At 47.2% G+C, this 18106-nt stretch overlaps 1 long non-coding RNA gene across 2 annotated transcripts in view; it reads right to left on the reverse strand.

The window, feature by feature from the left end:
• Positions 1-488: 488 nt before the first annotated feature.
• The window catches only part of LOC135055147 (uncharacterized), a 48273-nt gene continuing 30655 nt past the window's right edge, over positions 489-18106 (reverse strand). Inside the window, exons 2-3 of one of the 2 annotated variants that reach the window (XR_010243656.1) lie at positions 12055-12169; positions 489-569 (exon numbers count right to left, since the gene is read on the reverse strand). This is a non-coding gene — a long non-coding RNA (uncharacterized LOC135055147). Of the gene's footprint in view, positions 570-11297; positions 11575-12054; positions 12170-18106 lie in introns of those variants that run through there. The other variant, XR_010243655.1, reaches the window with a different exon arrangement.

Here is an 18106-nt window from a genome sequence, read left to right on the forward strand (position 1 = left end):
ACTGCTAAAAAAATTTCCTGCTGCGATCAACTTGGAATTACCCCCTTTGTCAACATAATTGACCAATAACAATCGTATTTGTGTGATGTATTAAAGTGACTTTTTTAAATATATTTTTTTAAAAACAAAATATGTATTATCCATGCCTGTCCTAATGTACATTACCTGTTTTTTTTGTTGAGGTGTAGTGTGTGTTAAAATGTCGATTTGGACATAACAAAGCAATCAGCTCCTAACTGTCAGAAAACACTCTTTGGTGTTGAAGTGTAGTTTCTTAGTATTATTAACTAGCCGTTTTTAACTCTTTAATGGCCCCAATTTCCTTTGGTAAAACCGCTGTACCTTTGTCCCAATAAAAAAAACACAACACAAACTAAAATGAGAATCAACAATGTAGTTTTATTTTTTTGGGAAACGCTATTTTTTTTTTTTTAACAGAATGTTGATTTTTTTCCCAACATTAAAAAATTGCAGCAGAATTTTTATTTCACACAGCATGCCCGTGCAGTGCTCCTCCAGCCTCTGCAGGCTTTGTCCAATCAGGACATGGGGATCTCCAACTGCATCATCTGAAATAAATGTCAAACAAACTACATTACTTACTCACGTTACACATTATCGAAGCAAGGCACAAAACACACTTTAATCGCACAGTAACTACATCAGGGATGTGTTTTTTTTGTGGCTTCCATTAGAGATGAGCGGGTTCGGTTTCTCTGAATCCGAACCCGCCAGAACTTCATGTTTTTTTTCACGGGTCCGAGCGACTCGGATCTTCCCGCCTTGCTCGGTTAACCCGAGCGCGCCCGAACGTCATCATGACGCTGTCGGATTCTCGCGAGGCTCGGATTCTATCGCGAGACTCGGATTCTATATAAGGAGCCGCGCGTCGCCGCCATTTTCACACGTGCATTGAGATTGATAGGGAGAGGACGTGGCTGGCGTCCTCTCCGTTTAGAATAGATTAGAGAGACACTTGATTTACTAATTTTGGGGAGCATTAGGAGTACTCAGTACAGTGCAGAGTTTTGCTGATAGTGACCAGTGACCACCAGTTTTATTTATAATCCGTTCTCTGCCTGAAAAAAGCGATACACAGCACACAGTGACTCAGTCACATACCATATCTGTGTGCACTGCTCAGGCTCAGGCCAGTGTGCTGCATCATCTATTATCTATATATAATATTATATATATCTGTCTGACTGCTCAGCTCACACAGCTTATAATTGTGGGGGAGACTGGGGAGCACTACTGCAGTGCCAGTTATAGGTTATAGCAGGAGCCAGGAGTACATAATATATTATATAGTGAGTGACCACCAGACACACAGTGCAGTTTATTTAATATATCCGTTCTCTGCCTGAAAAAAGCGATACACACAGTGACTCAGTCAGTCACATACCATATCTGTGTGCACTGCTCAGGCTCAGGCCAGTGTGCTGCATCATCTATATATATTATATATCTGTCTGACTGCTCAGCTCACACAGCTTATAATTGTGGGGGAGACTGGGGAGCACTACTGCAGTGCCAGTTATAGGTTATAGCAGGAGCCAGGAGTACATAATATTATATTAAAATTAAACAGTGCACACTTTTGCTGCAGGAGTGCCACTGCCAGTGTGACTAGTGACCAGTGACCTGACCACCAGTATATATAATATTAGTAGTATACTATCTCTTTATCAACCAGTCTATATTAGCAGCAGACACAGTACAGTGCGGTAGTTCACGGCTGTGGCTACCTCTGTGTCGGCACTCGGCAGCCCGTCCATAATTGTATATACCACCTAACCGTGGTTTTTTTTTCTTTCTTTATACATACATACTAGTTACGAGTATACTATCTCTTTATCAACCAGTCTATATATTAGCAGCAGACACAGTACAGTGCGGTAGTTCACGGCTGTGGCTACCTCTGTGTCGGCACTCGGCAGCCCGTCCATAATTGTATATACCACCTAACCGTGGTTTTTTTTTCTTTCTTTATACATACATACTAGTTACGAGTATACTATCTCTTTATCAACCAGTCTATATATTAGCAGCAGACACAGTACAGTGCGGTAGTTCACGGCTGTGGCTACCTCTGTGTCGGCACTCGGCAGCCCGTCCATAATTGTATATACCACCTAACCGTGGTTTTTTTTTCTTCCTTTATACATACATACTAGTTACGAGTATACTATCTCTTTATCAACCAGTCTATATATTAGCAGCAGACACAGTACAGTGCGGTAGTTCACGGCTGTGGCTACCTCTGTGTCGGCACTCGGCAGCCCGTCCATAATTGTATATACCACCTAACCGTGGTTTTTTTTTCTTTCTTTATACATACATACTAGTTACGAGTATACTATCTCTTTATCAACCAGTCTATATATTAGCAGCAGACACAGTACAGTGCGGTAGTTCACGGCTGTGGCTACCTCTGTGTCGGCACTCGGCAGCCCGTCCATAATTGTATATACCACCTAACCGTGGTTTTTTTTTCTTTCTTTATACATACATACTAGTTACGAGTATACTATCTCTTTATCAACCAGTCTATATTAGCAGCAGACACAGTACAGTGCGGTAGTTCACGGCTGTGGCTACCTCTGTGTCGGCACTCGGCAGCCCGTCCATAATTGTATATACCACCTAACCGTGGTTTTTTTTTCTTTCTTTATACATACATACTAGTTACGAGTATACTATCTCTTTATCAACCAGTCTATATATTAGCAGCAGACACAGTACAGTGCGGTAGTTCACGGCTGTGGCTACCTCTGTGTTGGCACTCGGCAGCCCGTCCATAATTGTATATACCACCTAACCGTGGTTTTTTTTTCTTTCTTTATACATACATACTAGTTACGAGTATACTATCTCTTTATCAACCAGTCTATATTAGCAGCAGACACAGTACAGTGCGGTAGTTCACGGCTGTGGCTACCTCTGTGTCGGCACTCGGCAGCCCGTCCATAATTGTATATACCACCTAACCGTGGTTTTTTTTTCTTTCTTTATACATACATACTAGTTACGAGTATACTATCTCTTTATCAACCAGTCTATATATTAGCAGCAGACACAGTACAGTGCGGTAGTTCACGGCTGTGGCTACCTCTGTGTCGGCACTCGGCAGCCCGTCCATAATTGTATACTAGTATCCAATCCATCCATCTCCATTGTTTACCTGAGGTGCCTTTTAGTTGTGCCTATTAAAATATGGAGAACAAAAATGTTGAGGTTCCAAAATTAGGGAAAGATCAAGATCCACTTCCACCTCGTGCTGAAGCTGCTGCCACTAGTCATGGCCGAGACGATGAAATGCCAGCAACGTCGTCTGCCAAGGCCGATGCCCAATGTCATAGTACAGAGCATGTCAAATCCAAAACACCAAATATCAGTAAAAAAAGGACTCCAAAACCTAAAATAAAATTGTCGGAGGAGAAGCGTAAACTTGCCAATATGCCATTTACCACACGGAGTGGCAAGGAACGGCTGAGGCCCTGGCCTATGTTCATGGCTAGTGGTTCAGCTTCACATGAGGATGGAAGCACTCAGCCTCTCGCTAGAAAAATGAAAAGACTCAAGCTGGCAAAAGCAGCACAGCAAAGAACTGTGCATTCTTCGAAATCCCAAATCCACAAGGAGAGTCCAATTGTGTCGGTTGCGATGCCTGACCTTCCCAACACTGGACGTGAAGAGCATGCGCCTTCCACCATTTGCACGCCCCCTGCAAGTGCTGGAAGGAGCACCCGCAGTCCAGTTCCTGATAGTCAGATTGAAGATGTCAGTGTTGAAGTACACCAGGATGAGGAGGATATGGGTGTTGCTGGCGCTGGGGAGGAAATTGACCAGGAGGATTCTGATGGTGAGGTGGTTTGTTTAAGTCAGGCACCCGGGGAGACACCTGTTGTCCGTGGGAGGAATATGGCCGTTGACATGCCAGGTGAAAATACCAAAAAAATCAGCTCTTCGGTGTGGAGGTATTTCACCAGAAATGCGGACAACAGGTGTCAAGCCGTGTGTTCCCTTTGTCAAGCTGTAATAAGTAGGGGTAAGGACGTTAACCACCTCGGAACATCCTCCCTTATACGTCACCTGCAGCGCATTCATAATAAGTCAGTGACAAGTTCAAAAACTTTGGGTGACAGCGGAAGCAGTCCACTGACCAGTAAATCCCTTCCTCTTGTAACCAAGCTCACGCAAACCACCCCACCAACTCCCTCAGTGTCAATTTCCTCCTTCCCCAGGAATGCCAATAGTCCTGCAGGCCATGTCACTGGCAATTCTGACGAGTCCTCTCCTGCCTGGGATTCCTCCGATGCATCCTTGCGTGTAACGCCTACTGCTGCTGGCGCTGCTGTTGTTGCCGCTGGGAGTCGATGGTCATCCCAGAGGGGAAGTCGTAAGCCCACTTGTACTACTTCCAGTAAGCAATTGACTGTTCAACAGTCCTTTGCGAGGAAGATGAAATATCACAGCAGTCATCCTACTGCAAAGCGGATAACTGAGTCCTTGACAACTATGTTGGTGTTAGACGTGCGTCCGGTATCCGCCGTTAGTTCACAGGGAACTAGACAATTTATTGAGGCAGTGTGCCCCCGTTACCAAATACCATCTAGGTTCCACTTCTCTAGGCAGGCGATACCGAGAATGTACACGGACGTCAGAAAAAGACTCACCAGTGTCCTAAAAAATGCAGTTGTACCCAATGTCCACTTAACCACGGACATGTGGACAAGTGGAGCAGGGCAGGGTCAGGACTATATGACTGTGACAGCCCACTGGGTAGATGTATGGACTCCCGCCGCAAGAACAGCAGCGGCGGCACCAGTAGCAGCATCTCGCAAACGCCAACTCTTTCCTAGGCAGGCTACGCTTTGTATCACCGCTTTCCAGAATACGCACACAGCTGAAAACCTCTTACGGCAACTGAGGAAGATCATCGCGGAATGGCTTACCCCAATTGGACTCTCCTGTGGATTTGTGGCATCGGACAACGCCAGCAATATTGTGTGTGCATTAAATATGGGCAAATTCCAGCACGTCCCATGTTTTGCACATACCTTGAATTTGGTGGTGCAGAATTTTTTCAAAAACGACAGGGGCGTGCAAGAGATGCTGTCGGTGGCCAGAAGAATTGCGGGACACTTTCGGCGTACAGGCACCACGTACAGAAGACTGGAGCACCACCAAAAACTACTGAACCTGCCCTGCCATCATCTGAAGCAAGAAGTGGTAACGAGGTGGAATTCAACCCTCTATATGCTTCAGAGGTTGGAGGAGCAGCAAAAGGCCATTCAAGCCTATACAATTGAGCACGATATAGTAGGTGGAATGCACCTGTCTCAAGTGCAGTGGAGAATGATTTCAACGTTGTGCAAGGTTCTGATGCCCTTTGAACTTGCCACACGTGAAGTCAGTTCAGACACTGCCAGCCTGAGTCAGGTCATTCCCCTCATCAGGCTTTTGCAGAAGAAGCTGGAGGCATTGAAGAAGGAGCTAAAAGGGAGCGATTCCGCTAGGCATGTGGGACTTGTGGATGCAGCCCTTAATTCGCTTAACAAGGATTCACGGGTGGTCAATCTGTTGAAATCAGAGCACTACATTTTGGCCACCGTGCTCGATCCTAGATTTAAAGCCTACCTTGGATCTCTCTTTCCGGCAGACACAGGTCTGCTGGGGTTGAAAGACCTGCTGGTGACAAAATTGTCAAGTCAAGCGGAACGCGACCTGTCAACATCTCCTCCTTCACATTCTCCCGCAACTGGGGGTGCGAGGAAAAGGCTCAGAATTCCGAGCCCACCCGCTGGCGGTGATGCAGGGCAGTCTGGAGCGACTGCTGATGCTGACATCTGGTCCGGACTGAAGGACCTGACAACGATTACGGACATGTCGTCTACTGTCACTGCATATGATTCTCTCAACATTGATAGAATGGTGGAGGATTATATGAGTGACCGCATCCAAGTAGGCACGTCACACAGTCCGTACTTATACTGGCAGGAAAAAGAGGCAATTTGGAGGCCCTTGCACAAACTGGCTTTATTCTACCTAAGTTGCCCTCCCACAAGTGTGTACTCCGAAAGAGTGTTTAGTGCCGCCGCTCACCTTGTCAGCAATCGGCGTACGAGGTTACATCCAGAAAATGTGGAGAAGATGATGTTCATTAAAATGAATTATAATCAATTCCTCCGCGGAGACATTGACCAGCAGCAATTGCCTCCACAAAGTACACAGGGAGCTGAGATGGTGGATTCCAGTGGGGACGAATTGATAATCTGTGAGGAGGGGGATGTACACGGTGATATATCGGAGGGTGAAGATGAGGTGGACATCTTGCCTCTGTAGAGCCAGTTTGTGCAAGGAGAGATTAATTGCTTCTTTTTTGGGGGGGGTCCAAACCAACCCGTCATATCAGTCACAGTCGTGTGGCAGACCCTGTCACTGAAATGATGGGTTGGTTAAAGTGTGCATGTCCTGTTTTGTTTATACAACATAAGGGTGGGTGGGAGGGCCCAAGGACAATTCCATCTTGCACCTCTTTTTTCTTTGCATCATGTGCTGATTGGGGAGGGTTTTTTGGAAGGGACATCCTGCGTGACACTGCAGTGCCACTCCTAGATGGGCCCGGTGTTTGTGTCGGCCACTAGGGTCGCTAATCTTACTCACACAGTCAGCTACCTCATTGCGCCTCTTTTTTTCTTTGCGTCATGTGCTGTTTGGGGAGGGTTTTTTGGAAGGGACATCCTGCGTGACACTGCAGTGCCACTCCTAGATGGGCCCGGTGTTTGTGTCGGCCACTAGGGTCGCTAATCTTACTCACACAGCTACCTCATTGCGCCTCTTTTTTTCTTTGCGTCATGTGCTGTTTGGGGAGGGTTTTTTGGAAGGGACATCCTGCGTGACACTGCAGTGCCACTCCTAGATGGGCCCGGTGTTTGTGTCGGCCACTAGGGTCGCTAATCTTACTCACACAGCTACCTCATTGCGCCTCTTTTTTTCTTTGCGTCATGTGCTGTTTGGGGAGGGTTTTTTGGAAGGGACATCCTGCGTGACACTGCAGTGCCACTCCTAGATGGGCCCGGTGTTTGTGTCGGCCACTAGGGTCGCTAATCTTACTCACACAGCTACCTCATTGCGCCTCTTTTTTTCTTTGCGTCATGTGCTGTTTGGGGAGGGTTTTTTGGAAGGGACATCCTGCGTGACACTGCAGTGCCACTCCTAGATGGGCCCGGTGTTTGTGTCGGCCACTAGGGTCGCTTATCTTACTCACACAGCGACCTCGGTGCAAATTTTAGGACTAAAAATAATATTGTGAGGTGTGAGGTATTCAGAATAGACTGAAAATGAGTGTAAATTATGGTTTTTGAGGTTAATAATACTTTGGGATCAAAATGACCCCCAAATTCTATGATTTAAGCTGTTTTTTAGTGTTTTTTGAAAAAAACACCCGAATCCAAAACACACCCGAATCCGACAAAAAAAATTCGGTGAGGTTTTGCCAAAACGCGTTCGAACCCAAAACACGGCCGCGGAACCGAACCCAAAACCAAAACACAAAACCCGAAAAATTTCAGGCGCTCATCTCTAGCTTCCATACAAGCATGTCCTGCAATGAAATGTTAAAAACACCATGTCAAAACTGGTGCAGGCCATGCTGGGATGTGTAGTTCTGCCACATCTGGAATGTCCCGGAATCACCATTTTGGGTGTTGACTCAGCCTCAGCACACTGCGTCTCGACATCTGCAGATGAACTACATATCCTAGCATGCCCACACTCAGTGATAGCATGCCTTAATACATAAGCTGAGACAGGTCTTATTGGTATGTGTTTACAAACCGTATTTGCAGGGTCACACTTTAAGAACACATGTACCCAGATTTGGACTGTCACACAGGGGTACAGGGGAAAGCACCGGTGGGCCTAACTTCCTAGGAGACCACCTCCTCCTCTAAGGATCAGGTTCCAGACTGTGCTCTTGAATGTTGCATTATACATATGTTACCTTATACTGGACTATGGTGTTTTGACTACAGTGAATTGGTGTTATCAATCTGTTCTTAATCTTGTATATTATTATGCATGAAGCAGCTGAAATAACTGTATATATTTATGAAGGGGTCAATCAATTCCACTTTCTAATGGTTAGTCAAGCCAATGAGCTGGCAGGACACTCCACCTCTGCAGACTGGCCATAGCCCTAACATGACCTCCGACCACTGCATTTCCCCGGTGGGCCCTACTGGCCCCAGTCCAACACTGCATGTACCTGTTTATAAATGTAAACTAGGTTACAAAAACATTTCTGTGTTCAAAATTACTTACTATCTCCCGACGGATGAGCATCACCCTCCACCTCCTCGGGTGCCTCAGCTGCCCACTCCGCTGTATCCGTAGAGGTGGGGTAAGGAGGTTGCATGGGTGATTGGGTTTGCGAGGGAGGGTCAGATTGAGAGGGTGAGGGAGGGTCAGATTGAGAGGGTGAGGGGGGTTCATATTGCAAGGGGGAAGGTGGTTGAGAGGGGGGTGAGATTGAGAGGGGGGTTTGATTGAGAGGGGGAAGGGGGTTGAGAGGGGTGGTCAGATTTAGAGGGGTTAGGGGGTTGAGGGGGGTCAGATGGGGAATGGGGTTGAGAGGGGGGTTAGATTGAGGGGGAAGGGGGTTGAGAGGGGAGATTAGATTGAGAGGGGGAAGGGGGTTGAGAGGGGGGGTCCGATTGAGAGGGGGAAGGGGGTTGAGAGGGGGGGTCAGATTGAGAGGGGGAAGGGGGTTGAGAGGGGGGGTTAGATTGAGAGGGGGAAGGGGGTTGAGTGGGGGGGTTAGATTGAGAGGGTGAGGGGGACTGAAAGGTGGAGGATGAGAAGGACGAGGAGAAGGAGGACTGATGGGTGTCGAGTGGTTGAGTGGGGTTGAGAGGTGGTGGGGTATGAGGAGAATGAGGAGGAGGATTGATGGGTTCCGGGTTCTTCAGTGGTGGAGGGGGGTTCCGAGGGGGAGGTGGTGGAGGAAGAGGAGGAGGCTTGATGGGGCTCAGCCTCTGGAGTGGGGGATTGTTTTTCATCTTCTTCCTCAGAAAATGTAACTAGCTTGCTATGTTGGAATGTTACTTTTTTTTTTGGTTTTTCATTTTTAGGCTACTCTAAAGCGTACAGACACACACAGATGTTCAGTGCCACAGGAGTACACCGGAGTTCGGTGCTGGACCACTGTGCATTGGCATCCCACCTGCCCCTCTAGGGTTCCACCTACAGCTTGGTCCCTTTCATTATACATAATATATATGGTCAATTACACTATGCAGCACTATGTCCGTTTAATGGGAGCCATTGTGATTATCCTGCTTGCTCTAATTTCTGGATATATTTATTAAGATCAACACTCCATGCACTATAAATTAGGCTGTCAATCCAAAGTGGTGTTTGTCTACAGCTTCTGTGGACACTGCCCACACCCCTACATATTGTCCCCTCCAACTGCATTCCCCAGTGTGTCCTGCTAAGGCCTACCCCCAAACAGTCTCAAAGCATACAATATAGGTGCTATGTGTACTAATGCTGTTTGCTAATAATGTTAACCATTTACAAGCTAAAATACACACTCACGCAAACAAAGGTGTTATTGGCGATTACTCACGTACGCAGATTTGCTGGCGCAGTTGCGCCAGCAACTCAGGCTAGCAGCGGCGGAGCTCTAGCTGCACAATGGTCCGCTTGGTGCGGACCCTCGCCCGCAGGACTCTGCGGACCTCCGCGTAGGCTGCATGCTTCCGAGAGTTCGGAATGTACGGTCCCGCGCGGCCTACACGGTGGTCCATAATGGCGGTCAGTAGCCGCAGCTCCCTCATAGAAAAAGCTGCGGCTCGCATGGTGCCAATGGCGTTTTAGCAACAGGGGCTAATATTTATACTGTATGCTGACTGTTGATTGGTCAAACTGTGATGGTGTCACCTGTATTGATAAACTTTATTACTATAACTGGACATTAACAATTATGTATTTTAACAGTTATGTGTTTTACCCTGCATACGCATAAGCGACTGTTCACGGCTGACACACTGCAAAAAAACACTCTGTTATAAATGTATAGCCAACACTCACCCCATTTGGAGGCCTGATTCAGCTGAACAATCCCAGAGAGTGGTATGAATTTGTAGGTATGGATAGGTTGTATTCCAAATATCGGGGGGGAATTAGAGCCGTGCATGGGAAATGTGTACAGCAACAACCACAAAGTTCCTATTTCTGTTTCAATCTTAATGTTTTTAAAATTGCAAAAACCAAAATGAGCAGGATTCTTAAAAATATGTGTACAACATGCAACAATACTGTTGGTCTATCAGCATTTACAGACGTAGGAAGTTGACAGTAAGTTAGGATACTACTCGAAAGACATACACATTAATGCACTAAATCATCCATGGGTAGCTAAATCTTAGCCATACCAACATATTACTTAAATTCCTCTCAAATATAGTGACATACTGTATGTAACTAACTACATAAATAAAACACATCTAATAGTAGCTTAACAAAAATGAGAATGTGTTCAGGACATAAGCATACCTGAAATGCTGGTGCACTATTCTGGCCCTAATGGCATGACCACACTGGGCCTCCGTGTCACGCCAGAATGTCCGCCCAACCCCTGGCTCCTCATCCTCTCTGGGCAATTCCTCGGATTGAGGAAGCTCCAGCCGACTCCTCACAGCAATATTGTGTAGGATGGCACACAGGACCACAATTTTACTTACCATTTCTGGTGAATACTTGAGGTCGCCACCAATGCAGTGGAGCACACGGAAGTGGTCCTTCAGGACCCCAATAGTGCGCTCCACCAGCTGTCTAGGGCAGTAAGCACGGAATTAAACTCGGACTGTGGCCCTGGCCTGGGTGTGCTGTAAGGAGTCATGAGCCAGGGGGTGCAAGGATATCCACGATCTCCTGTAAGAACACAATACAATCTGTGAATGCCAAATTGCTTTCTCACAAATATTTAAAATGCCCGCTCTAATATATATTGCAGACGCCAGGCACATCTTATTACCATATACGATAAAAGTGCGCTGTACATCGCAAAACACTGCATCCCATAAGAGAAAATAATACACCCACACATTATCTGAGTTCCAAAGCTCATTGATGTATATATTTGTTATTAAAAGGATATGGATTCAATATATATTACAATGTACAGTATACGTATAATTACATGATTACACTCACACAGTAAGCAGTTAAAACATACAGTTACATACAGTTACATATAGTTACAGTTACATATACAGTTACAGTTACATACAGTTACAGGCCAGCGATACAATACCATTCCCTCAATGCTTATGTCTCTCTCTCTAAAATCATGCTGGGACTCCATCTTACGCTGAGACCAAAACAGGAACTGAGCTGGCAATAACTCCATCATCGTCTCAGACCTTACAGCAACTGAGCTCCTGTGTGATCAATAGTGTGTTATCTAGTTTTTGGGGGAGGGATTCATGATGAGTCACTGGTTTGTTCGTGTGCTGATCAGGTTCAGCCTTGGGGACGTCCAAAGGGGCTGGCCTGAGTTTCCTGTTTGGAATATCTATTGTTCTAATAAAAGTAATTTCAGCTTTTATACATTTAATCATAATTATCCGCTGCAATGTCCCACAACTTCACAACAAGCATCAAATGAATCTACACATCAATCTGGTTGCTTCAATAGTAAACATGACCGGTCTATCTTGTTTCGTTCAAATAATACACATACATGACATTACTTCATTATATATAATTTTAAATCATCATGATGTCTGGCGCTTGATATTATTATATTTATGTACTGTATGAAATAAGTGTCGAATCCATCTCTGTGCCATGTCCGTGTAAATGCGTGTGTTACCATATATTGCTGTGCTCGCTGCACGTATTTGCAAGTATAGCGACTTATATGTGTGTAGTTTGTATGTTCTATTTATGTAATATTTTTGACTTCGACAAATCATAAGTGTCATCTTTTAACAACATCACACACAAAACTTACATAATCAATAAAAACTACAAACTCACCCAATAGCCAAATGTCTTGGCCTTCCATCATTCTTAATCTTTGCCATATCCCTGATTGGTGAATGATGTGGGCATCATGGGCACTGCCGGGGTACTTTGCATTCAGGTACAGGATCTGGAGGGATGGGCCACAAACAACCATCACATTCAGAGAGTGGAACAGTTTCCTGGTCCTATAGATTTCCTCATTATGTTTTGGTGCCACAATTGGAACATGTGTCCCATCCACAACCCCAATAACGTGTGGGAAGCGACTACCCCCTTCCTGGAATTGCTGCTCACCACAGCAAGGGCCCCAGCATCCAATGGCATTGATATGAACTGCTTTACTCGCTTGATAAATGCATGTAGGAAGCATTGCAGCACATTGGAAAATTTGCCCTGCGACATTCCTACCAGCACGCCCACTACATGCTGGTAGGAACCAGTGGCACAGAAATGTAACACAGTAAGAAATTGTGTCAATGCTGGTTTTGCTGTAGGATACCGAATTGATTGATCTAGATCAATCTCTATTATGGAGAGAGTTTCTAGGATGATATGATGGGGCAGCCTGTAACGCCGCACAACCTCATCATCTGGTATCCCAAAAAGTGTGACATGGGTATGGAAAATAGAAGGCCTTGCACGGCTCCGTTGCCTTGGAGGATGAGGGGCAGGTTGGGGTTGGATGGCTTCGGCGGCTAGATATCTGGCTACATGCATCTTGAAATTAATGGAAAAAAGTACCGTTACCACATTATTTATTCAGGACATATTGCTACATTGTAAACTCTGGTTATGGCAGTACAAAAACTTACTTCCGGAACGAATTCCATATCTACATGTCGGACACCATGAGCCAAAAGAAAAATAAGATTTTACTTACCGGTAAATCTATTTCTCGTAGTCCGTAGTGGATGCTGGGGACTCCGTAAGGACCATGGGGAATAGACGGGCTCCGCAGGAGACAGGGCACTTTAAGAAAGAATTAGAAATACTGGTGTGCACTGGCTCCTCCCTCTATGTCCCTCCTCCAGACCTCAGTTAAGGAAACTGTGCCCGGAAGAGCTGACAGTACAAGGAAAGGATTTTGGAATCCAGGGTAAGACTCATACCAGCCACACCAATCACACCGTATAACTCGTGATAAACTTACCCAGTTAACAGTATGAACAACAACAGAGCATCAGATAACCCTGATGCAACCATAACATAACCCTTATTGAAGCAATAACTATATACAAGTATTGCAGAAGAATTCCGCACTTGGAACAGGCGCCCAGCATCCACTACGGACTACGAGAAATAGATTTACCGGTAAGTAAAATCTTATTTTCTCTGACGTCCTAGTGGATGCTGGGGACTCCGTAAGGACCATGGGGATTATACCAAAGCTCCCAAACGGGCGGGAGAGTGCGGATGACTCTGCAGCACCGAATGAGCAAACACAAGGTCCTCCTCAGCCAGGGTATCAAACTTGTAGAACTTTGCAAAAGTGTTTGAACCCGACCAAGTAGCTGCTCGGCAAAGCTGTAATGCCGAGACCCCTCGGGCAGCCGCCCAAGAAGAGCCCACCTTCCTTGTGGAATGGGCTTTTTACTGATTTTGGAGGCGGCAATCCAGCCGCAGAATGAGCCTGCTGAATCGTGTTACAGATCCAGCGAGCAATAGTTTGCTTTGAAGCAGGAGCACCCAGCTTGTTGGATGCATACAGGATAAACAGCGACTCAGTTTTCCTGACTCCAGCCGTTCTGGCTACATAAACCTTCAAAGCCCTGACTACATCTAGTAACTTGGCATCCTCCAAGTCACGAGTAGCCGCAGGCACCACAATAGGTTGGTTCAAATGAAAAGATGACACCACTTTTGGCAGAAATTGCGGACGAGTACGTAATTCTGCCCTGTCCATATGGAAAACCAGATAGGGGCTTTTATGTGACAAAGCCGCCAATTCTGACACACGCCTAGCCGAAGCTAAGGCCAATAGCATGACCACCTTCCACGTGAGATATTTTAACTCCACGGTTTTAAGTGGCTCAAACCAGTGTGATTTCAGGAAACTCAACACCACGTTAAGATCCCAAGGTGCCACTGGTGGCACAAAAGGGGGCTGAATATGCAGCACTCCCTTTACAAACGTCTGAACTTCAGGAAGAGAAGCCAGTTCCTTTTGAAAGAAAATGGATAGGGCTGAAATCTGGACCTTAATGGACCCCAATTTTAAGCCCAAAGTCACTCCCGACTGTAGGAAGTGAAGGAAACGGCCCAGCTGGAATTCCTCTGTAGGGGCATTCCTGGCCTCACACCAAGCAACATATTTTCGCCATATACGGTGATAATGTTTAGCCGTCACGTCCTTCCTAGCCTTTATTAGCGTAGGAATAACCTCATCCGGAATACCTTTTTCTGCTAGGATCCGGCATTCAACCGCCATGCCGTCAAACGCAGCCGCGGTAAGTCTTGAAAAAGACAGGGCCCCTGTTGCAACAGATCCTGTCTGAGAGGCAGAGGCCATGGGTCCTCTGTGAGCATTTCTTGCAGTTCCGGATACCAAGTTCTTCTTGGCCAATCCGGAACAATGAGTATTGTTCTCACTCCTCTTTTTCTTACGATTCTCAGCACCTTGGGTATGAGAGGAAGAGGAGGAAACACATACACTGACTGGAACACCCACGGTGTCACTAGTGCGTCCACAGCTATCGCCTGAGGGTCTCTTGACCTGGCGCAATACATTTGTAGCTTTTTGTTGAGGCGGGATGCCATCATGTCCACCTGTGGCAGTTCCCAACGACTTGTAATCAGTGTGAAGACTTCTTGATGAAGTCCCCACTCTCCCGGGTGGAGGTCGTGCCGGCTGAGGAAGTCTGCTTCCCAGTTGTCCACTCCCGGAATGAGCACTGCTGACAGTGCTTTTACGTGATCCTCCGCCCAGCGAAGAATTCTGGTGGCTTCCGCCATCGCCACCCTGCTCCTCGTGCCGCCTTGGCGGTTTACATGAGCCACTGCGGTGATGTTGTCTGACTGAATCAGCACCGGTTGGTTGCGAAGCAGAGGCTCCGCTTGACTTAGGGCGTTGTATATGGCCCTTAGTTCCAGGATATTGATGTGCAGACAAGTCTCCTGACTTGACCACAGACCCTGGAAATTTCTTCCCTGTGTGACTGCCCCCCACCCTCGGAGGCTTGCATCCGTGGTCACCAGGACCCAGTCCTGAATGCCGAACCTGCGACCCTCGAGAAGGTGAGCACTCTGCAGCCACCACAGAAGACCTGGGGGATAGGGTGATCAGCCGCTGCATCTGAAGATGCGATCCGGACCATTTGTCCAACAGATCCCACTGAAAGGTCCTCGCATGGAACCTGCCGAAGGGAATGGCTTCGTATGATGCCACCATCTTTCCCAGGACTTGCGTGCATTGATGCACCGACACCTGTTTTGGTTTTAAGAGGTCTCTGACCAGAGTCACAAGCTCTGAGCCTTCTCCGCCGGGAGAAAAACCTTCTTCTGGTCTGTGTCCAGAATCATGCCCAGGAAGGGCAGACGCGTCGTAGGAATCAGCTGCGACTTTGGAATATTCAGAATCCAGCCATGCTGTTGCAACACTTCCCGAGAGTGTGCTACGCTGATCAGCAACTGCTCTCTGGACCTCGCCTTTATGAGGAGATCGTCCAAGTATGGGATAAATGTGACTCCTTGCTTTCGCAGAAGCACCATCATTTCTGCCATTACCTTGGTAAATATTCTCGGTGCCGTGGACAGACCAAACGGCAACGTCTGGGATTGGTAATGACAGTCCTGTACCACAAATCTGAGGTACTCCTGATGAGGTGGATAAATGGGGACATGCAGGTAAGCATCCTTTATGTCCAGAGACACCATAAAATCCCCCTCTTCCAGGCTTGCAATGACCGCTCTGAGCGATTCCATCTTGAACTCAATTCAATATGGGTCTGACCGAACCATCCGGTTTCGGTACCACAAACATTGTGGAAGAGTAACCCCTTCCCTGTTGAAGGAGGGGATCTGTATAGCCCAGGGATCCACCCGTGAGCGAACCCACTGGTGGCTGAAATTTCGGAGACGCGCCCCCACCGATCCTGGCTCCACCTGTGGAGCCCCAGCGTCATGCGGTGGATTTAGTGGAAGCTGGGGAGGACTTCTGTTCCTGGGAACTAGCTGTATTTTGCAGCTTCTTTCCTCTACCCCTGCCTCTGGCAAGAAAGGACGCACCTCGGACTTTCTTGGCTCTTTGTGAACGAAAGGACTGCATTTGGTAATATGGTGCTTTCTTAGGCTGTGAGGGGATATATGGCAAAAAATTTGACTTCCCAGCCGTAGCTGTGGAAACTAGGTCCGAGAGACCATCCCCAAACAATTCCTCACCCTTATAAGGTAAAACCTCCATGTGCCTTTTTGAGTCGGCATCACCTGTCCATTGCCGAGTCCACAGGACCCTTCTGGCAGAAATCGACATTGCATTTATTCTAGAGCCCAGTAGGCTAATGTCTCTCTGGGCATCTCTCATATATAGGACAGCGTCTTTTATATGCCCCAGGGTCAGTAATATAGTATCCTTGTCCAAGGTATCAAGTTCCTCAGATAAAGTATCTGTCCATGCTGCTACAGCACTACACATCCAGGCCGACGCAATTGCCGGCCTTAGTATGGTACCTGAATGTGTATAAACGGACTTCAGGATACCTTCCTGCTTTCTATCCGCAGGATCTTTTAGGGTGGCCGTATCCTGTGACGGCAGGGCTACCTTCTTAGATAAGCGTGTCAAAGCTTTGTCTACCCTAGGGGAGGATTCCCAGCGTAACCTGTCCGCTGGCGGGAAAGGATACGCCATAAGCAACCGTTTGAAAATCTGCATTTTTCTATCTGGAGATTCCCAAGCTTTTTCACATAACTCATTTAACTCATGTGAAGGGGGAAAGGTCAACTCATGCCTCTTTTCCCCAAACATATAAACCCTCTTGTCAGGGACTGGGTCTTCCTCTGAGATGTGCAATACATCCTTCATTGCTATAATCATGTAGCGGATGGCTTTAGCCATTTTAGGCTGCAACTTTGCATCATCGTCATCGACACTGGAGTCAGAATCCGTGTCGATATCTGTGTCAACAATTTGGGATAGTGGGCGCTTCTGAGACCCTGACGGCCTCTGCGCTGTAGGATCAGGCATGGGTTGAGACCCTGACTGTCCCAAGGCTTCAGCTTTATCCAACCTTTTATGCAAGGAAGTAACATTATCATTTAAAACCTTCCACATATCCATCCAATCGGGTGTTGGCGCCGTCGGCGGCGATCCCACATTCATTTGTACCTGCTCTGCTTCCACATAGCCCTTCCTCGTCAAACATGTCGACACAAGCGTACCGACACACCACACACACAGGAGATGCTCTATTTGAGGACAGAACCCCCACAAGGCCTTTTGGAGAGACAGAGAGAGAGTATGCCAGCACACACCCCAGCACTATATGACCCAGGAATTACACAGTAACTTAGTGTTTACCCAGTAGCTGCTGTATATACTGATTTTGCGCTAAATTTATGTGCCCCCCCTCTCTTTTTACCCTCTTTCTACCGTGAATCTGCAGGGGAGAGCCTGCGGAGCTTCCTCTCAGCGGAGCTGTGGAGAGAAAATGGCGCTGGTGAGTGCTGAGGAAGAAGCCCCGCCCCCTCAGCGGCGGGCTTCTGTCCCGCGATTTTGTGTAAAATAATGGCGGGGGCTCATGCATATATACAGTGCCCAACTGTATATATGCTGCTTTTTGCCAAGAGGTTCTCAATTGCTGCCCAGGGCGCCCCCCCCCCCCCGCCTGCGCCCTGCACCCTACAGTGACCGGAGTGTGTGGGTTTAATGCGGGAGCAATGGCGCACAGCTGCAGTGCTGTGCGCTACCTCATATGAAGACTGGAGTCTTCTGCCGCCGCTTTTGACGTATTCTTGCTTCTCACGCCGGCTTCTGGCTTCTGGCTCTGCGAGGGGGACGGTGGCGCGGCTCCGGGATCGGACGACCAAGGGTGCGTTCCTGTGTTCGATCCCTCTGGAGCTAATGGTGTCC

Source organism: Pseudophryne corroboree, chromosome 3, assembly GCF_028390025.1.
Source record: "Pseudophryne corroboree isolate aPseCor3 chromosome 3, aPseCor3.hap2, whole genome shotgun sequence".
Lineage (NCBI taxonomy): Eukaryota > Metazoa > Chordata > Amphibia > Anura > Myobatrachidae > Pseudophryne > Pseudophryne corroboree.